Source organism: Mercurialis annua, linkage group LG3 (assembly GCF_937616625.2).
Source record: "Mercurialis annua linkage group LG3, ddMerAnnu1.2, whole genome shotgun sequence".
NCBI classification, from domain to species: domain Eukaryota; kingdom Viridiplantae; phylum Streptophyta; class Magnoliopsida; order Malpighiales; family Euphorbiaceae; genus Mercurialis; species Mercurialis annua.
The window spans coordinates 62033535-62039117 of NC_065572.1; the positions used below are offsets into that span (position 1 = coordinate 62033535).

Below are 5583 nucleotides of genomic sequence, written 5' to 3' on the forward strand. Positions count from 1 at the left end.
ACAGGATCATCAGCCATTGTTTCTTGTCAAGATCTGATCAGCAACGTCAAGAGAACCAGAGTAGAACAGGGGAATACAAAACGATTTCCCACAGACGGCGCCAAGTGATGAATCACCAAACTAAATCCGAGCTGTAACGACCTGCACACCACAAGCAGATAGAGGTCAGAAAGAACTCCGGTGGGGGTCACCGGACGTTCACTCCGACGCTCAAGTAAGATTTGAGGTAAAGGAAGAAGAAGAAGAGAAAAGAGAGTGCTTAGAGTAGAGAAAAAGAAATTACCTAGGGTTTGTCCTTAAACCCTCTATTTATAGTTAGGGTTTAAGGACAAACCTGCCTTGCTGGCAGGCTGTGAGCCCAGTGGTCCCAGAAATCAGTTATGCTGACGTGGTAGAATATCTCTGCGGGAGGCACGGGTTGTTAGGTGTGTCAGAGGGAACATTCCTCACGTACCTGTCAGAAGATCTTCTGTGGTCCCAAGATCTGGTACACGAGTGAGCGCTCATGGGCAGGACCTCGGAGCCCGGATAACTTGGGAGTCAAGTTATCATGGTTCCTGTATCTGAGAGCAGCTCAGAGCTCGGACCAGATGGTCCAGCCTTTCGGGCTCCGGAGCTCGGAGCTCGGCTTAGGTCTGAGTTGAACATACTTCAAAGCTCGGGTAGGATTCTTGGTCCGACCTTACCAGGCATGATTGTCTCGGATGATGTTTGAATTCCCATCGATCCGGTGACCCCCCAAGTCATGCGTTCTATGGTTTTAAGAAGGTCGGACATTGTTACCAGGTCGGTGAAATGCTTGACTTAGCGATGTTCGTTCCTGGCGAGGTTGCTTCGCCCCTACTAGATGTGCTACGTTATCAATAACTGTTATAACATATCTAATTATAAGGGTGTTAGTGAGTTCAAAATTTGATTAAGCCTGGTCTCAACTCGAACTCGTTAAAAACTCAATTAATTTATCCAGTTCGAGATTGAATCGTTTGAAACTCGACTCAAACTTGAACTCGAGTTGGAGTATATGTAAAGTAAATACTAGCCTCAACTCCATTACAGTTTTAGGTATTGTTTTAAATAAAAACGGGTATATGCACTAATCCTTATCGATCGTGTCTACTCCCTTTTTGATGGAAATCACATACCCACCAAGTCGTTATGTTAATCTTAAAATTGGATTCTAAATCCAAAAAAGATTACACTTTCTGATTTTAGAAGACAGCCACATTTGCTTTAGTTAGGCACTTTCATTTTATATACATTACAAGAATACCCACAACTCATACAGAATTAAGATAGAGACCTAATGAATTTGCAATACTATACGTGCCCTTCCAAGAGGCAGATCTATTTATATTTACTTTTCTAAGGGTCCCCTATCCTATAATCTCTAACAATGAGCAAGCTTGGTACTTAAAGAAATAGATAATTTTTTAATTTGGATGGGGTGTGTCTTCTAAAAATTATTTCTCTTATTTGGATTTGGACTGATATATCAACTTAGTAATTAATATAATTTCTATTTGAAAAAATAATTGTTAATTATTAATATGCTATTTATATATTTAACAAAGTTATCAAAGAATAAAGTCGAGAAAATAAATGAAAAATTAATTTTGAATAATTTAATTACAATTGTTTAATTTTTATATTTGTTAAAACGGACTATTATTTTAAAACGGAGCGACAAGGGGAGTGTACTTAACTAAATCACATGTGTACATGTTTGACCTTAAGTAATTATCTTACTAACGACTTAGGTCGAAATCGAGGCGTCGAGCTCTCTCCCTTTGACGGTCGCATGCTTCACTGAAACGATAGCTCCATTTTTATAATATTTTTTTATATCAATTGATGAAATTTTAAGTTATTTAAATTAATACGGTGCATAAATAAATGGTGGTTACATTTCCTTCGTAATTATTCTATCTTCATAAATCTATGCTGTTCCACATTTTAAACAATAGCATCCGTTACATCATATGATCTCCATAGCTGCTTATAAATCAACCCTAGAATTGAATTAAAAAGACATAAAATGACAGAAAATTACTTATGCAATGGTTTAATATCCATAAAATTATTGAAGATCCTTATTTTCCGTAGATAGAATTTCTGGATTTTGCATTTTATTCAGTTTTGGGTTCACACTTCAATTATTGGTTGCATCATCTCTTGCGTCAAAAAGTGAGGCAAGGATAAGCAAAATATATAAGAGTGGGAAAATCATTTTGATAATTGAATCTTGTATTATTTGTCATTTTGGTATTATTTGTTGTGTTGTGTTTGTTTTTATTTTGATTATTTATGGTCACATTTATTTTGTTTGATTGCCAAAACTCTTACGCTTCACTCTCAAATTGCTCTCAAATTGCTCATCATGTCTTCAGACGAAAAAATATCGTACCGCATGCATACTTTAGTCAATTTTATATGAAAATTCTAGATCTAATTAGATTTAACTGTACGAAAAATTATCAGTTTTAACGTAATTTGTATATTTAATATGAACTTTTAATTTTGACAATTTTAGATATAAACTTTCACATCTTTACAATTAAAACACCTGTTGAATTTCCGATTGCAAAATATTTATTTGGACATCAGAGCACATCGCCACCTAATAAACAAACCGTTTTAGCTTAATTGCACGAAAATCACCAAGTTTGGCGTTTTTTTGCATATTTAACATGAACTTTTAATTTTGGCAATATCAGACATAAACTTTCACATGTTTGCAATTGGCCAAAGGTACAAAAAAAACCCTGAACTTTTCACGAAAGTGCAAGACAGCCCTTTTACTTTTTCTTGGCTCAAATCGACCCCTAATTTTTTTTTTCGAACAAAAAACCCCTTCCGTCCAAAATCTCCGTTAAATGATGACGTGGCACATAAGGAAAAAGTTTTAAAATATCCTTAATGTTTAAAAGACTTATCCATTTTATACTTATGAACTTTTTTAATCATTTTCACCCTCTTCTTCACTTCAAAACCTCTAAAAAAACCTAATTAATTTTCATCCTAATTAATTCTAATAAAACACTAATGAAACTTAATTGAAAAAAACGTATTAATTTTCAAATCCCCGCCGACTACCGAATCCATCGCCGAAAACCCCCGCACCGTCGCATTCAATTTTTTTTATTGTTTTTAATCCTCTTTGAGAGGATAAAATTTCAAGATTTTGTAACGTACGCCCAAGAAAAATCAAGAAACAAGAAACAAATTCGAAGAAAAACCACGAGAGGTGATAAATATTATCCGGAAGGGAAGAAATATCGTGGGGTTAGATGGAGGCAATGGGGAAGATTCGCCGCTGAAATTAGAGATCCGGTGCAAAGAACAAGAATTTGGTTGGGAACATTCGACACGGCGGAGGAGGCTGCCATGGCTTACGATTGAGCCGCCGTGGAAATTAGAGGACCAGACGCTCTCCTTTATTTTGTTGTTCCTCCGGAGGTGGATGTTGTTGGTGTTTCTGGGTATGATTCCGGCAAGGATTCTCAGACTCTGGTTAGTTCTCCGACGTCTGTTCTTAGGTTTCAACGGTACACTGAAGAATCTGGGAAGGAGCCGCAAGTTCAAGAACTGAAAGATCAAAAATTTATGGAAAAACAGAAATGGAAACTGCCCATTGTTAAAGTTGAGGATTCGGATGATTATGGTTTCTGTTTCAAGGAGTTTTTTGATTTTGGGGAGCAAAATTATACTTTTTTTTGGGGAATGCAGTATGCCTGATACCATTAATTCTAAAGATCTTGCTGATTTTTCGTTTCGTTTAGATGAAGATGAAGAATTTGGGTGCTGCGTATGGGATAAATATTGCTGATGATGAGATTTAATTAGAGGTTTTTTTGGTAAAAAAGATTGAACAAATTTGGATATGGAACGGTTTGGTTGGTGAATTCCAAGAATTCCAAGGATTAAAAACAATAAAAAAAAATTGAATGGGACGGTGCGGGGGTTTTCGGCGGTGGATTCGGTAGTCGGCGGCGATTTGGAAATTAATACGTTTTTCAATTAAGTTTCATTAGTGTTTTATTAGAATTAATTAGGATGAAAATTAATTAGGTTTTTTTAGAGGTTTTGAAGTGAAGAAGAGGGTGAAAATGATTAAAAAAGTTCATAAGTATAAAATGGGTAAGTCTTTTAAACATTAAGAATATTTTAAAACTTTTTCCTTATATGCCACGTCATCATTTAACGGAGATTTTGGACGGAAGGGGTTTTTTGTTCGGAAAAAAAAATTCAGGGGTCGATTTGAGCCAGAAAAAAGTAAAAGGGCTGTCTTGCACTTTCGTGAAAAGTTTAGGGGTTTTTTTGTACTTTCGGCCTTTGCAATTCAAGATACATATTCTTTTTCTTTTTATGTTTTTTCTATTCATTTATTTAATTTTTTTGTAAGCCTTTTTTAATAGGAATTATGTTTAATTATTCAATAAATTAATTTTATGAGAGAGAAATAATTTAAGAGCACCACTCCTTTACATGTTAGCTATGACATTTCTTTATATAACATGAAATTAATGAAGATTGAGTTTTTTAATTTAACATTAATAAAAGAAGTTAAAATATCTAATTTGAAAACGTTAGAGTTATTTATAATCAAAAACAAGTACATAAAATTATATGTGCTCTCCATCCAAAATATTAGGATCATTTTTTATTTTCTTCATTGTTTAAATGACAATTGACATGTTTTAAAAATATATATTTTATAAAAGCTAAAATTTCGGCTAATAATCACCCATGGACCCTCAATTTTAGGGTACGGGCGCTAAACCCCCTGATGTTTAAAAACGGGCGCTAAACCCCCTAAGCTTTGTGTCGGCGCTCACAAAACCCCCTAAACTCCAAATATGACGAAAATACCCCTGGCGCCGTTTTTTCAGTCAGTTCTCAGTCTTAAAAAAAAACTGACACTGCCATATAATCTGACACGTCAGAAATATACCTTAAAAATTTCAAACACCCAAAATACCCTTACTTTAATTTAGAAAAAGACAAAAAAAAAAAACAAACCAACCCAATCTAATCTAACCATTTGATTAACCACAACAACCAACCCAACCAGCACTCCCACCCAACCACCGCCGCCACCCTACCACCGCCGGAAAATTTTCCGGTCATCTTCTCCGAGCGGAAAATGACCGGAAAAATTTTCCGGTCATCCCTAAGCAAGGATCTGTTCTTGGAACAGATCCTTGCTGCTGTTCTTGGAACAGATCCTTGCCTGGATCTGTTCCCGGATGACCGGAAAATATTTTCCGGTCATCTTTCACTTGAAGAAGATGACCGGAAAATTTTCCGGCAGTGATGTGGCGGAGGTGGTTGGGTTGGGGTGGTTTGGGTTAGAACAGGTGGTTGGATTTTGGGTTGAGTTTTTTTTTTATCAGATATTATATTTAGGGGTGTTTTGGGTATTTTTAGTTTTTTTTGTCTTTTGATGACGTGTCAACTGACACATGGTGTCAGTCAAATTTTTTTTTTTTTTTTAAAGACAGCCGCCAAATAAAAGACGGCACAAAGGGTATTTTCGTCCAAAAGGGCCATGGTGAGCGCCGACACAAAGATTAGGGGGTTTAG

At 35.8% G+C, this 5583-nt stretch overlaps 1 pseudogene; it reads left to right on the top strand.

Annotated features, from left to right (window-relative positions):
- The first annotated feature begins 550 nt into the window (after positions 1 to 550).
- On the top strand, positions 551 to 4398 carry LOC126672811 (ethylene-responsive transcription factor 2-like; annotated as a pseudogene).
- Positions 4399 to 5583: the final 1185 nt, after the last annotated feature.